Source organism: Athene noctua, chromosome 2 (assembly GCF_965140245.1).
Source record: "Athene noctua chromosome 2, bAthNoc1.hap1.1, whole genome shotgun sequence".
In the NCBI taxonomy this organism is placed as follows: Eukaryota; Metazoa; Chordata; class Aves; order Strigiformes; family Strigidae; genus Athene; species Athene noctua.
This window is the reverse complement of record NC_134038.1, coordinates 137,684,610-137,709,883: the sequence shown is the minus strand read 5'-3', so window position 1 is coordinate 137,709,883 and position 25,274 is coordinate 137,684,610. Positions and strand designations below refer to the sequence as shown.

The window sequence follows — 25,274 nt, the reverse complement described above, 5'->3', positions numbered from 1 at the left end:
GCTTGTTTGATGCAGTCCCAGTGGGTTGTCGCCTACCACGTGCATATTTCCTCCGCTTCTTTTAGCTGGTCAATAGTTCTCAGCTCCTTTACAATCAGAGGATATTCCACCTCCAGAGTAGTCTGCATTAGTCTGTTGTACAGCCAAATGACAAGTTCAAGGTTTCCAATACACTGTTCATGGGAAAGACACACACAGGATGAAATCTCTCTGATGTCCCACACGTGATATTATGCACTTTGCTGGGCAGAGCAGCTATTTGAGGGAGCTCTACAGATTATGAAAGGGAAACTATGCAGACCTTGGAAGTCTCAAAACAGAACACGCTGCCAGGTAGAAGGTAAGCTACCGGAAGGCAACTGGATCCACAGCCTGGAAGATCCACACTGTCAGTGCCTGCAAGTATCTAATGATCAACTGTGGCCAACATTGCAAGCTGAAGACTAAGCTGTGGGTTGGACTCTGTTAGACAAAGATGCAATATTTCCTTTCAACAGGTTAGTTAGAGCCACGTGCACACTCACACACAAGTTGCAAGGGATGAAGGAAAGACAAAAGAAAAAACAGACCACACTGCTGACATATCCCACCATCATGAACCTTTGCAAAATTGTTTCTTTTCTCATAGAAAAAGAAAATTCTACGCTAAAGCAGAATTTGGAATGCTGGGTTGTTTCAACATCAAGAGGTATTTCACCTCTCTCAGTAAAGCCACTAACTAGAAGAATGAAAGGATAAATATAAGCTAAACTGTTTCTTTCAGAAGCCTCACCACAATGACTTTTTGTTTACTTTGTATTTAATCCCAGATACAAAGGCATTGCAGGAGACATCTTTTAATTAGTATTTAGCAATTTAAGGGCTTTTTGAAGCTTGATAACTTAAGGAACCATTGCATCTTACAGGGTAAGAGCTGTCTTTATTATATTCTTCCACGTGTCTCTGGGGAAATGATTTACTATTTCAATGACCTTCTGAAGAACCGTCCCGTAAGCAAGTATAGGGTAACTAGATTTCCCAACTGGAAAACAAAGACAACAAAATAAGTAAGATGTAAGATTTTAAGATTTGCTCATACCCCAGAATATTACTGTCATTTTATGAAGTCAAGGAAAAAGATCAGATACAGTAAAAAATTCACACTCAGGAGGCCATTTTGAGGGTTACACTTAATTGGCAAATTTAATCCACCTGAACTTTTCATTCACAATAGGTATGATCTTCATATTGGTCAAGGAATTCCAATATTTCCACATATTTCTGAGAAATAAAAGCAGCCTCTGGGCTTTCTAAGACACTGCGAGGAAACAAAGCCACACCTAATCAGTTATTTTCATTTAATGATAGCAATTCACAACCAAATTATGGTGAAAAGTTTTAGTTTCCCACATCATTTATTTTTAGATGAAGTTCTATGTATGATGACCATTTCTAAGCTAGCCATGGCCTCACTGAATTGAACCAGATGGGAAAAGATGCATAAACCAAGAAGTGAGAATACTGGGAACAATAAAATTCCAGGAAAAAAAATGAGGATATGCCCCATTGTCTCTTAGTAGCTATGTCAGTGGTCAACAGTTGGAATGGCTGTTACTCAATAATTTAATTCAGGTGGGTCTAATTCTCCTGCAGAAGCTTTCCATCCTTTATGCTGTCACCTAAAAGCACATTTACTGAAGGGTCAGGAAAGGAGGGAGAGACAGGGCACAATTTTCAAATTATTTGGATGTCTAGGTCCCACATAGGTATCTTTGTTGTCACTGTAGAACAATAATACAGTTTACATCAGATACCTTAGTGTTGTCCTAAAGCAGCAAAATTCCTGGGTTTGTTAGTTACTGACTCATCAAAAAAACCCTCCAGCAAATCTCTTACAGTTCTTAAAATGCAGTTTGGAGAGTACTACCAAGTGCACTTCACCGCAGAAACAGGAAGTTTCCAGAACATACCACAAAACTTGAACTGTACACATGTACAACACAGATGTATAAATACACTTGGGTAAAGGACCATACGATACAGATCACACTTTTCAGTGATTAGTGATGCCTTTTTGTTAACTTGCTACTTAATCAGCGACTACAAACACTTAAGGGTGAGGCAGACATGAGAAGTAGGACCAAAATGTCTGTATTCGCTCCTTCAGTTCTTTGGACCATTTAAGTTTCATTCTCTGAAGTAACTGGCACATTTTTAAAAAATTATTTCATTCCTGTCTTCCACCTGCTTATTAGAATAGAAATTAAGCCATTATGAACCAACAATAATCTTTGATTTCTGCATTGTGCAATACCTTTTTAATGTGTTCATCATGTATACATCTGCAGTTATACAGTTCTTCAAACACTTCCAATAAAATATTGTAATTTGGGCTAAATATCTCCCTGATGACAGTTTTTTAAAGAAAGCTTCCAAAGATGGTTAAAAGCTAAAAAAGAAAATGAACAGCAAAGTAAGCACTAGAGTTCTTCTGTAATACTCTCGACTTGAAATCTCATCCAAAATGCTTCTGAAGTAGGATTGGAACTCTACCAAGCTATACTGTTGGTATGTGCCATGTGGTGATAAACAGAGCACATATTTCCAAATATGCTCTTAAATTGTGCTAAACAGATGAATTCTAGAATCCTAAAGAATGTCAGGTTGGTTTAGATCCTACAAAGTATGGAACTAGGATCTCCAGATCCAGGCATATACCACACACTAGATACTTTCTAAATCCTACCCTGCACTTCTCTAACCCATGTTTTTTCTCCCTTTTCCAGATACATTCTCTCTCGTAAGTCATTAGGCTCTTCCTCCAGTGTCTCACACAAAGTCTTAATTGTATGTTAACATGCTTTTTTTTGGGGGGGGAAAAAAAAAGCGTACTGCTGTAAAAAATTACCAAACAAGAGGCAAGCAGAAGTGACTTCTCTGATAAGCCATCTTCCATTCTTCTAGCTATGTTTAAAGTTAAGACAACTTATCTGCCTTTTGAAAGAGCAGATTTAATACTGTATGTATTATCGGAATTCAGTGAGAAAATGCTTGGAAAGAAACAGGGAAAATGTCAGCATTAAATACAAGATATTTAACTGCTAACAATGCCAAAAGTGATACCCTAAGGAACGTTCATTTACTCAAAATTTGTAGTTAAGTATTAATTATTACTGATTTGCAATACTTTGACACTGTTTCAGTGTGATGTATACAATATCATAGAAATGTATGTCTAAAAGGGACTTCAAGAGTAATTAGTCTGTGTTCCTGCCCTAAGACAAGGTCTGCTTTACCTATGCCATTTCCAAGAGACATTTTTCTAGTCCTCCTTAAAAGATTTTTTAATAATGAAGAGACTGTCACCTCCCCTAGCAATCTATTCTAGTGATTCATTATGCTTGGCATAAAATGGTTTTCCCAGTCATCAGACTTGAACCTTCTGCACTTTAAGTTCATTATGTTCAGGATGTAGAAAACAGACTACTTACTTCCTGTATTCAGAAGTCTTTAATGTATTTGAAGATTTATGTCTGTTCTCTGTCTTTTCTTCTTCAGCCTCAATAACCACGAACAGATGACCTTTTCTGAAATGTAATGCTTATACCTGGGCACAATACTCCATTGTAGTCCTCATCAAAGGTGATTAAAATGTGAGATTTCTCCTTGTGGCTTTCAGGACAATCACCCATTTGAAAATCTTACATACTTACCTCTTTCTTAATAACTTGACATCACTTACTCAGGTCTACATAGGACAACTCCTAAATTGTATTTCGAAGAACTGTTTCTAACCACTTGTTCCTTATCTTAACATTTTACATTTTGTTTAAGAATAATACATACTACTGCAGAAACACACTCCCACTACCCAGACTAACTATATGCTACACTAGATGGAGGGCCTGGATGCATCTGCCATCCATGAGATCCTCCATGCTTTGTACAGTCAAATGCAAATACAGAATGCCAGTGAGCAGGGAATCTCTCTGTTTCTTTGAATTACATTTTAGATCTGGCCTTACTAACTTCTGGAAAGGACCTGTATTCAGAACATCATTAAAATGAGAACAGAAAGAACTCAGTTTGATTCTGCAGCTGAAATACTTGTTAGTCAGTATTTCGAGGCATTCAATTCACAAATAGCTTACCTAGATATAAAGTATAATTTAAGCAACGCACAAAACTTTTTCTAATAATAAATGAAGAATAATTTCATGTGTATGGATACTGACCTTGAATTCTAAACCTGAACAGTCATGAAATCCTACAAAAAGAACGGAGACAAGATGTTTGTCCTGATCCAGGTTTTTGCCTTTAAATTGAGTATAATCATCTTCATTCAATGTTAGAATGTAATGTTAAGAAAAAAAACCAAACAAACCCAAACTGTATAAAATGCATGTATTTCCAATGGGAAGAAAAGCTAATGGGCAGCGTATGGTTGTGCTAAACACATAGCTCATGTCTGTCACTGAACAAACTTCTGAGATTTTTGTATTTCAGGCTTTTCAGTACTATTTTAACTGATGAACTATGATCAATATTATCTAACGTTGTGATGCTTTTGGGTTTTTTTGGGGGGGGTTTTTACAGAAACTGAGTTAACAACTGAAGCACTTGCTTAGCAATACAGATTATTTTAAAATAACAATGTAAGATCCATGCATGTGTGTACCAGTGAAAGATCAATACATGTGTGTACTAGTGATATAGACATTCAAGGAAAGCAAATTACTACAATATTTTGTTTAGTAAGCTTGATAAGAAGGATAGCCATCTATGCCAGGTAATACTACTCCTTACATTTACGCTGTTTCATCCTGTTAACCCTTGAGTTAAACAAAGAACTTCTCAACAAGTTTTTACAAGTCCAAATTATCTCTGGATATTATTAAATAGGATATTGTGAGCATCAAATTTCAGCCACTCAAATACTTGAAGTCAACTCACTAAGTAAACATTATCTTTTGACTCTGACTCATTGTTACATTAAATTAGAATATCTTAAGAATCTGCAGCTAGCACATGTATTAGGCAACAGAACAACAGTAATTTTCTATAGCACAGCTGTGCTTTCTTAATACTCAAGATAATTAACCATGTTCACAGACAAGGACTTTTGGAAAAATAATACCAGAGCAGAAGATACAGGTGCATGTTGATGTTGGCTCTAAAAGGAGATCTCGCACACCTTCTGCTTTGACCCGTTGGCAACACAAACAGCAACATGTACACATAAAGCTACACTTGTTCCTTTGTTAAATATGTTAAACGTTGAACACCTCTGAGAAAAATCTTCGTTTTTTCTTTACAGCTTGGCTGCATCTCTTTCCTGATGCAAGCCACTAGAAAAATAAATAAAAAATAGAAGTACCAGTAGCCAAGTTGGACATTTAAATAAAATCCAGCATCTTTGGAAAAGCATGTTAAATTAACTTGTTTATTTAACAATCTTCTTCCTTTCTAAGCCCCTCCCCCTCAACTAATATGTTTTTTGTTCCTTTTTAAAAACACTGCACAAACCCACAAATATATACCCAAACACAACAGGATGAACTACATGCACTTCTAGTGAATAAAGAAATTCAGATTTAGTTCTGTGAGTGGGTGTGATATGTATTTAAATATATATATATATATATATATATATATATATATATATATATTCAACACATCAGAACTCCATTTAAAACAATCACCCTGAGAAGCCCACATTTGTGCCCTGAGAGCTGAGCATCCTTTGGTCCTCATCAGGGTTAGAGCCTCTGTCACACCACAGACTAGACCACTTCTCTGTTCTGGATTTCAGGCAATTCCATCCCCATATTAACCAAACGCATACTGCATGTTACCTATTCAGAAGCATGTAAAACTTACTCTTGGAAATATGTGGACACTATTCATATATCATACACTGAACAGCATGAACCCTGAAGCTTCTGACAAACAAATTAGCTATGACAGCTATTGTTTCATAAAGCTCCTGAATAACATTGTCAAACTTAAAGGCAAAGTTTCTAAAGAACCTGGAGAAAAATATTTCAGCATTGACAGTAAAACCAGCACAGTAATTGGTGCTTGGAAGTCCACTTGTACTTATTCTGTCAACACTAAGCCTGCATACATGAGAAAGAGCAGCTCGAACTGGAAAACTAATACTCATTGACTATGCTTTACTTGGCAATAAGCTGGAAAGTCAACAAGCTTACAACGCAGAACAATTGTTCAGAAGTGTGCTATAAAGGTTGCTTTTGCCCTAAGTCAGTCAAGTCCCTAAGGAAGGACTCACTGCCTCAAAAATGGATCAGCTCAAACCATCTTACAATCTACATCTGGCCAAATACAGTAATTACTGTACTTCAACTAGCAGCTTAAAACTGTTATTCAAGCACCTCATCACCATGCAAATTTTTATACTGAATATGCAGGCAAACCTTCTCAGAGGTAAAGGCAAAACAAGGCAAACTACATACAGACAAGGATGCTTCAGAGTACTCTGATGCCTCAAAAGGAGGAAAGAAAAAAAAAGATAATGCAGCAGTAGGTCTCTTTCTGAGGCTGCTCTACAGCTTTGTGCAGGGATTAACAGGAATTTAGTGTGAATAGTAAGAGATTTTATCAGGAGCACTGAAATTTAGAAGTACAGTATGGTGAGTCCTGACCTTAAGACACTGGAAGCTTTGCTATGGATTTTAAAGAAGTACCAGGATTTTACTCCAAAGACATTAACTACTTACAAGGCTTCTGCATGAATTAAACCTATTCAAATCTGATTATGACCATTCCACTGGGTTTTTAATTACCTAGATTAAACCACATATTTGCAAGAAAAATCTGTGCATCCACACAGAATGTATTTCCTACCATATCTAACAGAACAGTAGATTTCTATATTCTGCTAATAATTACAATATTAATATAGATATTATTTCAATAATAACAACTTCAAGATCTGGGTCTGTTTCAGAAACTTTGCCTGTTAAAGAGCACCTTACACAAAATATGAACACGTAGTGCTCTCTTCTTAATGCACTGCCAAAACCATCACACAGCAGGTCCAAGCTCCTGAAGGCCAACAGAGCTCACATCCCCAGGGAGGCTGAGCCCACCTCCTAATTGTCTGCATCTGTGCAAACCCAGTACTTGTGGGTACACAGGTGTCAGAAGCACAGGGAAATGGCAGGGAAAAAGCTAGGAAAATCAGCTGGCCTAAGGATTTTGGGGGGTGGAGTGGGTGGGTGTAAGTGTAAAAAAAAAATTTTAAAAAATTGGTCATCCAATAAAGAAGAATTGAATTTAAATGAAGTTCAGTCAGCAAACATCTTAGAAAAAGTATATTTTTAAATGTAGATTATTTAGGGTGATTGAATCCCGCTTGTGATGGTGATCTTTTGGATCAGGACAGCAAAGAAGAGTCATCACAGGGCACCCATTAAATCTGCAGCTGGTGCTGGGGCACCCCGCTGCTGCCTTACCTCCCCTGGCTGGGGCACACACCTGCGACGGGGCAGACCTGGGTTCACCAGCCTCCCCACTTCAAGAGGAATTTAATCAGTACCTCCCCACTCTCAAAGACGGTGCCCTGCCCCACAAAGCCACAGGGTAAAAAGGAAGGAGAAGAGAGGGAATTTGGCTGCTGTCCTGCTAGCCAGAGCAGCCCAGCTGCTGGGGCTCTACTCTCCTCCCTGCCTGGGGCTGCCCAGTGCCAGCGCTGAAAGCATCCTCTGCGCTGGGACCAGAGCCCGCTCTGAAGGCAGCCGAGTGTTCTAGCCAGCAGGCAGCAAAGCCAACTACATAACACGATAGGGTATTTGCATTTACGTTAAAAGTGGATTAAGTGGACTCCTTCAGAAAATACTATTTTCCAAGCTTACTGATACTTATAGCTATGAATTAACACCAAAATCCTGAGAAAGAAAAAAAAAAAAAAGCATCTATGAAAAAAACAGTAATAAACATTCTGTTTTATCAGATACATATACCATGACTGTTAGTGAGCACAGTGCGAGGAATTACTTCAGCTCATATTACAAGACATTACTTATATATCAACATTTTAAAAAACTTCTCTATCTTTCCAGTAGAATCAACTGATTTATTGTTTACACCAGAACTGTATAAATTAAGTCCTAACATTTAGGAAAAAAATGCTTATAGAACTCACTATTAATTCTGTAATCTGTATGTCAATAATTTTTTTTTTTTTTTTAAATTTTGGGCAATGTTGGTGGGGGATTTTGTTTAATAAATTCATTGGCAAGAGCCATATGAATGCTTCTCCACATGTGGCCCTTCTAAATAATTCAGCCATCTGATCAGGAGAAAGCATCCAGAAATCTTAAGAAAATTGATTTCTGGTTTAAAGGAGCGGTAGACACTGCGCCAAGCTGTGTTGGAAGCCCATTGCATGCCTAGTTCCATTCAGGACTATAAAATTCCCAGCGTCACAACCTCCAAGTCTGCAGATACTTTTAAATAACCGAGGAAATAATAGCACAAATGCCTATGTGCAGGGTGCAATATTACCATGTTACTACAATCTGAAGGATCATACATTCTCTTTCTGAAAACTTCACACCTTTCCAGAAACTCTACATTCATTTTGCAGACCTGCTCGCTTAAAATTTTCCCTTTGATTCCACCAAACTCTAGATTTTTCAGCTTTTGAAATTCCAATATGTTAATAAATTTCTTTGACCAAATAAATAAAAATTAATTAATGGTATGCCTCTACTAAAAACAGTAACAAACCTCAGGTTTGAGATGGTTTTTGTCTCATCTGACCTCCTCTCCTCCAGTCTGGAAGAATGAGAAGTTAAAATCTGTGCCATCTTTAATATGAAAAAAAAGGTGGAGGAGCAACAGGTAATTCCAGCAGGGCTTTATCCTGGTTGAGTCACAGGATTAAAACACAAGTGGAAATGAATTGTCTCATAGAACATACAAATTTAACTCCATTTTAATTTTATCAGATGCAGTTAAAAAAGGCCTAGACAAAAAAGAGCAAGCACTACTAAACACATACTTTCATGTATAAACACGATTTATTATCATAACACAAAATGTTGCTATGAAAATGAAACATAAATCTTTCTCAGAGGAGTAAAATTGAACCCACTTTAACCTCCTTTGTAACATGTGCCAAATTAATTTCTATGGTCTCTGATTTCACTTGAATGAAGTAATTGTTTTATGCCCCAAAGGGATGAAAATAACTGGTTCCTAGTCTGTTTAGAAATATGCAACACCTATTCTCTCTAGGAGCAAACGAGTCGTGGGTTCTCCAGGCAGACTCCTGGTGGACTGCAGACCCCTAGGCTCAGTATTCTGATCTACAAAGACTTCACGCAGCTGCCCCCTCACCCTGAAGGGACATGCTTGCACAGGGCAGGGCTCTCCATGGGCCCCTCTGATTGTCAAGAACCAAGACTGTCAGCAAGAGTTAGTTCATGTGCTGCAGCCATACGTGATGCCCATGATGGGCACAAGCAGCCACACTTGCAAAACTGCTAGCACAAAACGCTGCTCCTACAACTACTCCCCAGCCTGTCAGTTGACAGCCATGAGCCAATGCATTCACCCCAAATCCCTTTCAGAGATCACTCTGGTAGGCACTGTCAGATACTGCAAGGCTTGATTTCTGACTCTGATAGTATTTTAAAGGCCTGGGATGGAGAGGCACACTATCTAGATAATTGCAGAGCTAAAGTACATAATTTTGCATCTCAGATCTCAAAACTGAATTGCCTGCTTTCCAGAAGGGCACCCTCATCAGCAGCCAGCCTAGACTCCTACTCCAACTCCTTCCAGGCTCAGGAAATATAAAAAAAGGCCCCAGGAGCAGGAACCAGAAGCTATGACTGCTCCAATCCTAACCACAATATTAGAAAAATATGCTACATTCCTTTCCTGACCTCAGATTTTTCATCTTCCCTTGTTTGTTGGCACAGATTTAAAAGGGGAGGTGAAGATTATTCTGTCTCATCCAAGAACTAGCCCAAAACACCACATTTTTAATAGCTATAAACAAATGACGACTCCTCAGTTCTTGGAGAAAAACAGAGGCAGGTACCATGCTCAGGAGAAAGTCCCAGCCATGGGCTGCATATGAAGAGTAGCACTTTACTCAAGCAACTTTCAAAACCCTGGGAAGGGCTGGATTTAGGAAACACCTTTGTCATTTTTTTTTACTGCTAATACTAGTTTGCTCCTTGCACAGTAAGAAATATTTGCATCCCATTCAACACTCCTAATTCCTGCTATGCACTGTAATTTTGCATTCTGCATACTAGAAACCTGAGTCTTGCTGTCTGTATAACTGAAAATAGCCCATATTTCTCAGATACTATATTTATCCAACAACATAGATGGTAAGGAATACCTCAATCTTCAGTAAGTGGTTGAGGAACATATCAAATCTGGAAACCAACATATCAGATCTGAAATCTCATGGTTTAAATTCCTTGCCACAGGCAAAGAAACTCTCCAATCTGTTTCTGTGACTACAGAATGAATTCTTAAAGCTTTTTTAAGGTAGTTTTAGCTATTTTCACATGCTCCAGTGCTTCTTCAGTTTCTCCTTTGAAAAGATCTTCTGGTGAAAGATACAACCTAGACTAGACTGCAAATAAATGTACAGCTGAAGAAAACATTTTTTAAAAGGTAACTTTAAAAAATGTAGTCATGATATCAGTCATAAAGTTAATATCCTCTTTATATATGAACACAAAAATTAATATGTATTATTTTTTTAAATTTTTTTAACTATTCTAGTTTGTCAATTACCTCATAACACAACTCTCACTTTTGCGATGCTCCCCAAGTATGTTCAACCTGTTATAAACCCCTCCAGCTAGACAGACCCTTATGCATCATCTTTTGTACAGTGAACATCCAGAGAATAATAGATTAAAGGGATTCTTTTCTGCCCCATAAAAGTGATATTAGAAATTTATTCACCTGTTTGCCATGACACCTCCATAGCCTTTGGGTACTAATTCTCGTGTAGCATATATTGTGCTAGCACATACAGAAGTGCCAACACAAGTCCTTCTAGCTTTTTTCATTTAGTAAATTAGTGGAAGAAGGCTTCCCCCAAACCCAGAATCAAACCTAGAACACATGCATACCTAGTGTATAATTTTGTACAGTGACACAAATAACCTCAAAGAGAGAACCAGTCTCCATGGATATAACACGGTCCGGATGTAACAAGGTGGGGTAGGGGGGCAGTGATGAGGATGAGACTATAGGTTGTTTTCTGCTCTTCTTGTTTCATCAGTTTATCCAGAACTGGTGTAATTTACATTTATTGCAGATTCACATCAAATACATGATGTTAACTTCTTTACTTAATGTAATGCAAGTAGGGTTGGCAAGTAGGGAAGGGGTGGTGCGGGTGGTAGAAGCCTTTTCCTGGTCATAGTCTTCATTCTGTTTCCCCCCACCACACCCCCTCCCCATATTTTTTTTACTTCATACTGTCACCCCTCCTAGGTACTTCTTGCCCTCTCTTTCTCCAAATCTTACAAACTAAGAAATACATGGCTCCATCCAAACCTTTTGGCACCACTTCAAAACCTGCTCTTTTGGGCTGAGATCAGAATGCACAGGCTCTATCATTCATCAATACTTGCCTTCTAACAGACAGCAATAATTTGCCAGGCATTCAGAGTAATTTCAATGAAAATTTTATGTTAGCCTGTTAATGCCCAGCTTAAACACACGAGGAAGGAGATGGTGCAAAGTCAAAGAACTGGCAAATGGAGCCTTGCCATATACAACAGATGTTTGACAAAATAAAAATAAACAAGAATCTGATAGTGTAGTGCTGTGTGACAAGGGAAACTGATTTCTTCAGATCAAGTTTCCTTCCCAAGCAAATCTAGGCACTTCTAAGCACAGATATAAGCAAATCTAAGCACAGATCTAAGCATCCAGTTCCCATCCTGCCAGAGGGAGGATTCCTGCAGTGCACAGATGTTCACGCCACAGGTTTTTTTCCCCTGAAAAAAAGAGTGAAGTACCCTGTACCCAGTTACCACTTCAACACTACTTTAAGCCTGCAACAGAGACAGAAGATTTACTCCTCCAGGTGCTCTGTAGGGCCTCCTGTTCAGTGACAGCCCTGCCAAATCTCCTCCTACTTCTGTAAGCATGGCCCATGAGTTGTTTCTTGCAGAAGAGAATCAGGTCTCTCACTCACTAGTCACTGCACACTTGTCCCCTCAAGCAGGGAAAGTCAGGGAGGCTGGCTGCCTGATGTTTTTAAGGAACAACTGTGGTGACCATTTAGGAAGTACAACAGGCATAGGCTGGCTTTGAAGGAAACGCTCCTGTTTCTCACCAACAGAAGTACCTCCACATCAGTGAATCCTACCAAATGGCTTTGCTTGACAGCATTTAAAAGTTCTCATACTCCCACCAGAACAGTGGGTTTCAGTGGAAGCACAAGGAAAGCTTATAATGCATCAAGGTGGCTCATTCACAGCTTATCTGCAAACCCCCTGTTTTCTTGATTTGCGTAGCTCTCATCAGCATTTTGCAACTCATGAAAGGAAATAGCTACCAAGAAATGTGGTAAGAAAAGAGGCAGCAAACTTATACCTACAGGAGGGGGGTAAGAAGCAACAACCCAACCTGAAAATATTACATGACTTCCAACTCATTGTCTTCTTTCATTAGACAAGAAACATATTTAATTCTTAAATACACAGTATGTGAATGGTACAGCTGATGACTAATTATTCAGCTTAACTTCAAATTTAATAACCTAATACTGGTTGAAAGTATCTATAAGGTAATTGTGGTGTTAGAAAACAGACAGATTAAATCCATATCTTTGTTACAGGTGTACTATATATCACCTAACCTACAGCTATCAGGCACTTACGTGATTTACTACTCTACCTAAGCAGATTGCAAAACTCCTGCAGCAAAACTACTACTTGTGCAGCCATGGAACATAGACCTCGGAATGGCTCCATATCAGGTAGATGGTGTAAAATAAAGGTGGGATTAAATTATGGATTTTGGGGAATTGCCTCTCTCAAAAGAGCTGAATGTATTTTTCCCGTGGTCTCAGATACAGATCAATCAATATCTTGCACTTCTACAAGTGCTGTAAAAATATGAAAGGGATAAATGCTACATCTTAAAAGATGATAATTTCCAAACTAAAGCTTCAATGAGGAATGCAAAGTCATCCTTTATTTATTTAAAAGAGAAAGATATGTAGATTTTAGTGGCATGTTACACTCAAAGATTTCTCATGAAACTGCACGGAGGCTCATCAAGTGACTAGGATGCTTCCCATTCCAATTCTGGTAGTTAAGGATGCTTAACACCTTTCTATAATCAGTCTGTTGTTCCTCTCACTGCTGCCAATCAGATCCAGGAGAAGCACGAATCACTGCAGATACCCAGGTGATGGAAATATGAAATTCTAGCTTGGAATGAAAGAAAAATAGTCTGAAGTCTGCAATAATTTTAAGAAGTGTGTATGTTGGACAGGCCAGGTCTGATCACAAGAGGTCAAATAATATCAGTTAATACTCCTGACTAATCTGGCACCAAGAAGGAAGTGCATCTTGACATTCTGGAAAGAGCTGTGTGCTCCACTGCACCTTCCAGTGTTATGCTCAATGGCTTGGTGTTTTCAATCAAAGGGGAAAGGGGACTTCACATGTGCTTCAAGCTGGATGTTTAACAAATTCTGACAACTCATTTCTTTTCATAGTCTGTAGAAGCTTGTGCTAGAAGCTTGCCCTTCAGGAGAAGATAACACTAGGCACGCTGTGGGCTGCTGCTGCATTGGATGACATGGAAAGGATTCAGACTCACACAAGCAGTCAGCTTTGGTCTCTCTTCAACATGGATAAAGCCTGATCTTTTACTGCTTAAAACTTTTCATAAAAAGGGAAGTTATAGAGCAATGCCAGCCTCTACAGGTGGCAAGGTCTTAGTGAATAATGTCCTTCCATTGCGTGGTAGGCATTTCACATATCTCTGGCTTCAAAAGTTCAGAAGAGACCTGAAAAATTTTGCACTCTGTCACTGTAGGCTATTTGATAACTAAAGGCACCTGATGAACTATAGAAATTTCAATCCTTTCTTCTAGTCATACATCAACAGAAAAACCATTTAAATATATTTCAATTCACTAATACAAAATAACTGCCTCCACCAAGAAACCAAAATTTTAACACTGGGATTTTAAAAAAAAAAAAGTAAACATGGGAGTACCTTAAGATTGTATATCAAAACTTCAAGTGTTGCTTAACCATGAATAAAATAGGCAAGACAATACTTGCAAGTGTAAGCTGTTTGCAGAGCTAGTATCTCCTAAACTGAACAACATTACAAGAATATAATAAAATGCCAGCTTCTATAAAGTTTAATTTTATATACAAAGTAGGATATTAGCTAAATATTTCTTTATTGCTAACTGCCTTATTTAATTTATTTTAGCAGTAGAATTTATCTATCTACAGATTTACTGCAGTTAAAGAATCAAAAGTGATGCTGAAAAAATGCACATACTAATTGATTTTGCTACTGCTATATCTCTCACCTATTTTTATGACAGGAAAAGTATCCACATAAAGTTTAATAAAAAACCCCAACACAAATAACGAGCCAGCTCAGCACACAAAGCAGTTTAATTTAATATGTGCATGCCCCTGCAGCCCTGATATAGCTTACCATCATGACTTACACTGTTATGTCAAGACAAATTATAGATTATTCTGTAACACACACATATAAACACAGACAAAATATACAGCTCATTCAATCTACCCTTACCACCTTCCACTTCCTTGAAAATGTCCTAAGAAGCAAGATAATAGCTGCTTTCTTTGGCTTTAAGATCTTAATTAGTTTTTGAACAACAAGACTCTGTAATTTAACAAAGGAGAAAGAAAGCAATTAAAGATCATGGTCGCCTGTCGAAAGAGTAGAAAGAGTAGAAGGGAGAACTCAAGCAACTTACAATTGCACTTAGAGAATTAATGAATAAATATGTCTCAAGTCTGCTAGCAGATAAAGGCTGATCTAGGCCAGCTGAAATCCATGGAAAGGCCCCAAAAGCTTTCAGTGGCAAATGAACTGGGCTCTTTGTCACATTCACTTACCTGACATTGCAACATCACTAATAACAAGCACGGAAGGAGCAGAGGAGTAAACACAGCTCCCAACAACATTTCATATTTTCAAAGTAAACAATCTTGCATATCTTTTCCAATTAAAAAGAGCTGTTTCACTTATAACAAACTATGATTACTATTATCATTAAACAGTAGTATGTTTCATAGCCAAATTTGGCAATAATTTCCCAAATATAAACTTTGTTCTCAACCTCATTTTCTCCAGAGTCTGAGAAACGTCATGGGAAGAAATTTAGAAAAGATCACAAGAACAACAGAATTCCTTACAGCTACATAGCCCTTCATCACTAACTTTCACTGTTCTCTAATGTTTAACTCTGTTTTTCTTCGGTAACTTATGCAAAGTTTGCTTCCTTTGGGAAACCACTGTAAGCCATTTGCAAAAATAAACCAACAAAAACTTGTTTTGGCATCTCATTTTGCAGTGTGCATGGGGAAAGGCAAACCAAAAGAATGTTCTCCTTGATGTTTACAGTAACACCTAAAATCGCTTACTTGCTTAGTTATATATAAAAGCTTGTCTTTTCTTGCCTTCCAGAAGTTCAGCACAGTTTGGGGGTCTGGATGAAGGCCATGCAGAAGAGGCTCAGCAGAATCCCTGTTCACAGTGTCATGAATCTGATGTGACCACCTAATAACCATTTATTCGATGGCATGTAGCACTGGCCTGGAATTAGGTTCTTGTCTGCAAATAGGAAAAAAAAGCCCCTGAATTTCAAAGCAAGTACTGTGATAGTACAGAGCTCTTCTCCCTCCATTCACCTTTATATTCAAGGATGAACAACACAAATTTGGAATTTAGTTCTAGTAAGAGGAAAATCATACAAACAAACCCTCAAGACAGAGCTAAAAACAGTTATGAAAACACAGATCACACTTACAGATGTATTTGCTAATCTAAACCATGGCCAAACACCATCTAAGAAATTATTGATAGCATATCATTTGAATGGTTCCTTGCAATTATTCCAGATGTGAAAAATTTGCATTTTACTGTTTAATTTTATAATAAGTTACATGGTAATCTGGTGTTTGAATGAATGCTGATAGTTAACATGAATATTAAATAGATTTTAATTAATGCATTATTTTATTTGCCAGTGTTTACAAAGAGGCACTAATAATATACAGCAAAGTATTTTAATAAAATATTAATGGAACATTATAATTTACATTCTCCCTTTCACACTCTATTTTTCCCCCTTCAGTCCTTTCAAGCAAATTCATCTGTTCTGCCTCAGTTTTAGCTCCATACTTGCCTTGCACATGTGCTTCAGTACCATGACGTACAGCAAGGAGCTGACTCTGACCAGGGTCTTCAAAATCATTTATTACTGACAGGATTATAAATCTTCACTTAGTCAACAACTGATTATCAATCATTTCTGTATACAGTCCTAAACTGAAATCAAGCCTTTAGTTAACTTAAACTGAGTTCTCTGGGACATAGCTCATATTATTGCTGTTTCTACACGTAAGAGATGCACATGCCAATGATTAGTGCCACGCTCATTTTTGATGCCGTCCTTTGAGATCAATAATAACCTCACAGAAGACAGTAAGACACCTTTCATGGTAAGAGTTCAGTTCATGTTAAACACTCAAGGCAACAGAGAAGCGCAATCTATTGGAAACACACTTAAAAGGTAATTCAACAGAATAACCTTATTTTGTACTCTGGAAGCATAGCTTCATGATTCCAGATTCTGGTGACTCTACAGACAGCTTAAGTCTTGCCTTTGAAATTAATAAGCGCAAAATATAAAGTCCTGGAAATTCATGTTTTCATATGACAGAGCAATTACAGTGTTTAAAATACATCAATACCACAGAAAATACTTTAAAATACCTTCTAATGCTTAGAAAATATGTATTAATAAAAATACTATGTTTGGAACACTAAGAATTTAATTTCCTTCTTGTTAATGCATTTTACTACCAGTTTATGTCTGAGACGAAAAAATCACCAAAAGCAGCACACTTTTTTTTTTAATTCCCCCCTCCCCCCAACACCCCTACCCTTCCTGTGTTGAATAGGTCACACAATAGTCTTTCCTTACTTATTTTCAGCACATATTTGATGCAAGTCAGTCTTTGCTGCAGCTGTGGGAATGGGAAGATGAGTTCTTCCTGACATCAGCCCTTTCATAATTTGTGTTTTCTTTTTCATGTTTTCCACAAAATGCTCCAAATCTTGGGAAATGCAAACAGGTCAGGACATATGGTTTTCCTTATTGCTTAGAATAGGCATTAACACCTGGAGGAGAAGCAGGAGAAGTAACATTACAAATCAGTAATAACAGTAACCTAGCTATTGGTGACATACTGCAAACTGCTTCTTTACATCTGAGAAGAACAAGCTAAACCAAGCCACACTTCTCAAACTCATGACTATCTGAATGAAAATCAGCTTTATATTTTCTTTTTCTATCAACACAAATACTTACTTGAATCTCAGACAAATTGTACTGTAGATGGAAATTATGTTTTGGGACAGTATTACTTCTCAGTCAGCTGAAAATGAATACTGAGCAGTTTCAGAAACACAGTAGTAGTTTACACCACTTTTATTATTTCTCTCCTCCTTCCCTCAGAAAATAGAAACAGATGGGGAGCAGGGGGAAAGGGGAGCAGGCATAGCTCTAGATCCCCTCTACTCAGCATTTTTGTAACAGGAGAAACAAATCCTATTACTAGCACAAACTCTCCTTTCCATGGTTTAATAGCCACTAATATATACTATTTAAAGCAAGCTTACTTGCAGGCTGTGAGCTCATATTTAAAATTATTTCCTAGAAACAGGCACCTGTGATATGCTTTGGAAAGATATTTTTCCTGTAGCTCTAGATTTAGTGCAAATGCATAACACTGATCATGAATTTTACTCCAGTTCACACACTTATTTTAAATCCTTCTTTTTTCACCACATAAGCATTCCATAACTCTCCACATTGTTTCTTAAACCATATCAGTACAGAGTTCTGCTTAGGAAAACATATAGGAACTTAAAGTATATTACTGTTTGTCATGACAAAATCAAGCTCATGCTCAGATCAAAGTACTTTGCTGAATCAGGTCCAAGCCATAGACAGATTAATTAAAACTTCACACCAGCATCCCAAGTAAGCTTCTTGGAAGTACATCTTCATCAGTGTATGGACTTCAGTCACTTCAGATCCTCACAAGAGTCAAGGTATTTTATTGCTAAACATCAAAATCAATGAATAAACTTTGAGTTAATTCAGGGAGCTGGACCCTTGGTATGAACTCAGTTTTGGGGTCTAATGCAGCTAAAGATGCGCTGCTACTTTCACACCATGTCCCATTTACTCCTCTCTTTACAACAAGATTTACAAACAAGAAACTGAAAAATAACAGGGAGGGAAGCAATAAGGAAAATAGTGATGCAAGTCTGCTCTTGCACCAGTAGTTACAAACTCCAGGTTCACTTTCAGGGTTCATTTTTGCTTGTTTTGACAGTGAAGACAAGAATAGCACAAGAGCAGTCTCAGCATACCTGTTGCTTTGCAATCATTACTCAACTGTGATGTGTAAGCAAGTGGGCAAAAAAACAATCTAGAGAAGCTAGGATGAGCAGCACAGTGCTTCTGTTTATCTGTTTTAATCATCATCCCTCTCCCAAGACCTCATTTATTAGGCCCTGATAGAGTAATGATTTCTTCAGCACTCTGAAGCTCACACTCCCTCCAAGCCTGCACCTGAGCACCGCCAGCTGCTTCAGAGCATCAGAGCCCTGCTCCCACGGCAGCCTGTCCTCCCCTCCCAAAAGCCTTCTTGAGATCTGTCATGCAGGCCAGTTCCCATCTCATCCATGAAGAGGGCATGCCTTACCCTGCATGTATGCTCCCTAGAGACTTGTAAGTCAAACATTAATTTAATGAGTTCACTTGTGGCTTTATGAAAGAAGTTATGCACCCTTAACATAATAAACCCTTTAAACTTTCCAAACTTCATAAATCTGATAGAGTCTGGGTTTGCTCCAGTATGGAAAAGAGGAGCAAAACTGACTTTTGGGGGAGGTTATTCTTCTGTTGTTGAACACTGAAGTCAGAGTATGAGATGTCACTGGAGTTTTAGAGACTAGATTTAAATATCAAGCCTATAAATGAAACTCCTTGTGTATATACTGAGCGAGCACTAAATTAATGTCAAAATCTCTACATTTTCATTTCACATTTAGTCTCTCCTTTGAAAAAGGTTTTAAAATACTTCAATTTTTAAATAAAATTTTAAGCACTTTTTGCTGAAGGCTATTTTCTTCACAACAGAGATGAGCAACACATAGAGACTATAAGTTATGAGATATTTAAGTTAAAAACTTTAGCAGGTGCTTCTGCTGGGAAATTTTGGCTTCTCTCTACAGAATATCCTAGTTAAGTAAACAGCTAAAACAGTGCTACGGTTATTGTTTGTGACAACCAAAACTTAGATATCTGTTTCCATAACATCAAACCAAAGGAGAAATAATCCCATTCTCATTTTAAGAAGAAACACCTAAGCCAGATGAATGGCTACATTAGCTTTCATGAAAATCAGCTTCCTTAATAAACACAGATTTAGCAACAAACTGAACTTAGTTGTCAACTTCCTCTTCTCTCTTCTTCATGCTAGTCACGATTTGCTCTCATTCTTTTTCTCTTCCTTACTAATCTTTTAAAAAAAAACAACCAAACCCTTGACCTTTCCAGACTGCCCAACAGTGGATTTCAGATGCATTCAGGTTGCTGTGCTTGAAATACTTCTCTTTTGAAGTTGATGGGAGTTTTGTCATGGGCTTCAATCAGGAAGAGATTTCCTTCTCTGCAGGAGAGTTGCGGTTCTACCCCCGACCCTATTCATAACTGCTGTCTCTCAAGATCAAACCGCTGAGATAATGACCAGCCTGAAATCCAAATGCTGCTAACAAAGTACTAAAAGACAGGAAAACGAAAACTATTCTTTTTGTCATTGCCATCAGTATTTATACAAAGTATCTGTAATACTGTGACATAAATGGCACACATTTATTCCCTTCTTGAAACATCAATTGTTCACAGAAATTCAGGAGTAACAACTAAAACTGTTCTGTGAAATCTGTTTGCCTGTCCTGGTCTTAAATTTGGGTTTTCTGAATTCCAACTACGGACATGAATATTGGTCTCTTTTTTAATCCAAAATTTGATCCTGGATCTGTAGTTACAAAAATTTACTCAGAACTAGAGTATTTCTACTTATAAATGTTATATTGATGAGAAAATTCTGGGAAAGAGTCCCAGATAATCAGGGTCAGGACCACTGGCATGCCTCAGGACCTGGAGAGAACAGTACACCACCTTTACATCCATGACGTTGCCTTTTGTACCAAGCATAGATCCACCATTGGTTCAAAGCAGAGCTTCAAATGCAATTTTAAGAGAATTTTTATTGCTAAAGGAGGAGTCTGATCTGGATTGCTCTCTGTACTTCTTTAAGATGTTTCTGTAGACCCAGCTACACTTCAAAATTACATTGTTCCCAGAACTTTTACAAGACACACAAAAAAACAACCAAACATTTTGTATCCAGCCCTAACTCTGAGTGTCTTCAACACAGTGTCGTTAATAAAGCAAGAGGTTTTGATGCAACTTTAAGACATGTACACTAAAAGAAATTGCACATATAGTAATTCAAATACTTATGCCTTATTTAAGAAAATCTCATGTAAATACTTTTTATAGCTTAATCCTAAAAACTCTTGTAAGACAAGTTTTGAAACCTTGTATATAAGTCTCTTATGATTTACATTTCAGAAGCAGCACAATTTTGGGAAAACTGGTGGAAAACTAACTACTGCTTCTGCTTCTTATTACCTTCTTAATAGCCTTCCTCCTTTATGAGCTGTCAAAATCTTTAATCACACGACTTCATGAACTGTTTTTACATCATATAGTCAGCAGAGAGCTGATTTGAAGTGACGATTCCCTGTGTGCCTAACCGCTGGTGTGGTAGCTTCACCATGTCATTGTTCCCGCAGGAGAGGCGGTTAGTCATCACTGCCCACAGGGGAAGTGACTCATCCCTCATCTTTCACAATGACATATACTGGACAAGAAGTACACCACCTATCACTGCATCGAGGATGACTCTAAAAACCTGAGCCCAGGAAAGAATATATATTTCATGCTGTAAACAATTCAGATGACAGCAGTCACATCCATTATACAAAAAGCAACCAAAAAAAAAGCAAGAGTGACACACTACACAGACCTAAGCCTCCAGCAACAAGCCGTTGCTGACGAGTCTACAGAGTGGAGTAGCTATGTTTTTCTAAAGACTCACTGTTTTCCTTTCATAAGAGTTATTTTGCATCAGTTGTCTCTGGTGCCAGTTAAACTTTTACCCTTGTTTTTGCTGCTTTATTACAATATATGGCTATAAATACCTCTTCTATAAATGTTACTGTATGCTCGAGTGGTGTTTGAGACAGCTTCCCAAACTGAAGGTCTTTTCCATTGTTCTCCATTCCAAGGCATTCATGTGGCACCCGAAGTAAGTATGATGCAGGTTACTGGTCTGACAATGTCACTGTCACACTACTGTTCAGACAGAATAAAGAAGATGCGGAAAACTCTCAGCTACCCACCCATCAGAGCTCTCCAACAATTGATGAGTCACAGAAGTCAAAATCTCAGCATGTTTTCTTGGGAGGTACATAAACAGGCAAGCTGCAAATCCAGATAATGTTTTCCAGAACACCTATACTACATGAACATATATACGCCTTAGCCTTCCTCCTAAACCTGCTTTTCCAGCTTCCCTATGGTTCTGCTTTGGCCTTTTCCAAGCCTCTGGGCTTGAAAATAAGACCATGCAAATCATCTTTTGAAAACCATCCTTGGATACTCCACACCATCTTTCTTCAGTGCCATATTTCAATACACATAATTGCCTTTAGACATCTACTCTGCCAGAAAGTCATATATTCTTATCTTACAGAGAGCCTGCTCTGTAGCTAACAGATACAGATTCAGTGTCACACTTCCAAATACCAGTGAGGTGGCATTTTAGGACATGAGATGACACTGCCACAGACTTAATTCTGTTCAACTCTATACATGACTCCTTAAAGTAGCGGGAACCAAAAGAATATTTCTGACAGCATAATCTCACCATAAATTATGTATTCATGTCCAAAAAAACCCTAACTCTTCAAAATCTTGTTTGCCAGGGCGTTGTATTTCATGACTTGGCAGCTATGCAAGTTACTGTGAATTTCACTGCTAGCTCAGAAATACAGAATCTGAATTTTCATTGAAGCAAAATACTTTTAACCTACCTGAAAAAGTTAAAAGCCGTAACAGTACAGGCTCAACGGGGTGCAGCCTGGGACCATGCGGACAAGTGATCAAGTTCACTCCACCACACCAGCAAGGACATGTAGCATTAAGTGACTCTTATGGTTAGACTGTAGTCACTGAATGGTATCAGGCAGAGGGCTAAGAGGGACTGAAGCAGCTCCTCAGCAGGGGAATAATCCCCTCAGAGAAGGTCAGCATGCTCCTGGCATAGATCGGCAACTGGAGGTAAGAAACAGCAAGAGTCCTGGCCATAGCACAAGCAAAAAACTCCATCGGTTGAAGGAGAGGGGGAAGAAGGGAAGCTCTGCTGTGCACAAATACAGTTTTCACAGATTTTCCAGTCAGACGCTACATTCATGAAAACAACTCATTTGCCACAAGGCGTTTTAAATTGACCAAGCTTTACACAGCTCTCCTATTTCTGGTTCTCAACACAGATGCCACAGAGCCAGTGCATCAATGACTCTTGTCAAGGTAAACGACACAGAAGATCTTCAAACCCACATACATTCAAGGGAGGACGAAGGAGAGGACGGGAGGAAGACTGCCACTGTAAAGCATCTGCACTTCTATCCCTTTGTTTCTATCACAGAGTTAAACTATTCTTAAAACGTATTCAGCTTATTTGAGAAAAGATCCAAGTGCAGCCTCACAGTGCTGCAAAGGAGAGTTAACGCTAACAGTTAATTTTTCAACCTGCTGGTCAAACCAGGAATTTGGAATCAGTCCGAGGTTTACTCCAACCCCCATCCCTTCCAAAAAAGAAAAAAAAAAACAAAAACAAAACTTTTTTGTCTCGGGCTGAAGGTAAATTTCACTGAGAGGCGACGTTCTCACTGTCTTCACGGCAGGTCCCGACGCCCTTCGGACTTCCAAAATAACACAGCCCTCCGCAGCGAAGAAACCAAACACAAACCCGCTGCTTTCTCCCACTATTCACCCCGGGGAGGGCCGGGGGGAAGCAACAAAAACCTTCTAAATTCCCTGGGACAAGCCCGCCGCCACCCCGCGCGGGCCGGCAGGAGGCACCCGCGGCGGCCGCTGGCGCTGCCCGCCCGCTGCCTCCCGCGGGCGGCGGGGCTGGGGGGGCTCGGCCCCGCGAGGGGGGCTCCGCCGCCCGGCCCCGCTCACCTGCCGCGCCCGGGAGCGCCTCCTGGAGCCGCGGTGAAGGCACCGGCCGCCGCTCCGCCGCCATTTCTCCCCGCCGCCCCGTCCTTACCCCTCACCGCGTCCCGGTCTCCCCGGGGATGGCGGCCCCCGGCCCCCCGCCGCCGCCTGGGCCGCCGAGGGCGGTCGCGGAGCTCGGGGGAGGGCGCTGCTCCCTGCGGCGGCCGAGGGGGCGGCCCGGCCCGGCCCGCGCTTGCGGCAGCCCCGGGGGCGGGCGGCGGAGCCCCCGCCGGCGGGGGGAGGAAGGGGGAGGAGGGCACCGGCGGGGCGGCCGGATTCGGAGGAACTCGTGATCGTTTGCAGCATCCCTTGTGGAGCAGCACCTCTACATCAGCCCTCTCCCCGCCGCCACCGGGGATGTATGAAATAGGGGTCCCGGTCTCAGCATTCCCCTTCGCAAACGTTTACAAAACTGCCACAAATTAACTGTTCGGTGCCTGCCCGAACTTGCTCCCCTGCGTGTCCTGGGGATGCCAGGACGGCCCGCCGGATGCAAGCTGTCAGAAAAAAAGCTGACCACAAATGTGCGGTGCCCCTTCGGGGCCACCACAACCCCCGGGATGTGTCCTGCCGGGGGCACACCGGGACCAGGGCTCGGAAGGAAGCGGTGCGGCTCCCGTGATTTTATTTGGGCAGGACTTTGTTAAATTTCAGGTAGTGAGAAAAGACACTGCCTCTTAGGCAGCGGTGTGAGGACAGGTGCTTTCCGAAGTTACACTCACTGCATAACAAATATTTCCAACTGCGATTTAAAACTGCTCCTTGCTTTGCTTTTGCTTTTTTTCTGCTAGAGCTGCCTAATTGTATCTGATTAAGCACAAGCAAAATACAGGTATTTGCAGAATGTATGTTTTCAAGCCAGTGAAAGCATAAAACCTGTAGATGTTTGAGAAAAACACTATGTCAGCTGTAAAGAATGCCAGTCTCTTTTCATTTGGTGTGTGACAGGTTTCTCCCTGAGGCTCCTTCAGCTCGGCACTCACACTCCTCTATCAATCCATGGTGGTCAGCCAAGCTGGGGAGCACTTCTGTAGATGGCTGCTCATCTCATAAAAAATTATTTTCCCCCATGTGACTAATGCAACAACATCCTTATAAAAGATGTGCATTTAGATATGGGCATCTAGAAGACCTCTGTGATCACAGAGATTTTTCCAAGAAAAATAGGTTGCATCTAGGAAAAAAAAAAAAAGTAACTGTGAATTGAGCTCTACTACCAACATACCCTAGAAACAAGCACCTATAGGTGGGCAAAGCTCTGACTGTGCAGAGAGCTGTAAAGCTCTCTTGAAAGTTGAGCACAAATAGCGAAATAATGCCTAGCGACAGCAATCCACTGGGTGCCAGGCTGCTGCCCGACAGACCTTTGGAGCTGGCTTGCCTCCTCACTTTGTACAAGAAACTGTAGTGCTCCTTGATGAATTTTTCTTTCATTCTTCTGCAGCACAGGGACATTACATTTCTTCCCCTAGTTTCTTTTCTGTGAGCACCTTTGTCCTTATATTCTTAGAAAAGGGGATTACTTACCCCTTGGACGGGGCCAGCCGGAGTTCAGCACTGTTGCTAGGGCTTGGAGTTTTGCGCTCTCGACATTGCCATCCATTTGCTTTTCATGCTTCAT

The 25,274-nt window shown here is 39.6% G+C and overlaps 1 pseudogene; it reads right to left on the bottom strand.

The window, feature by feature from the left end:
* Positions 1-32: 32 nt before the first annotated feature.
* Positions 33-25,274, bottom strand: LOC141956695 (dynein axonemal heavy chain 11-like; annotated as a pseudogene).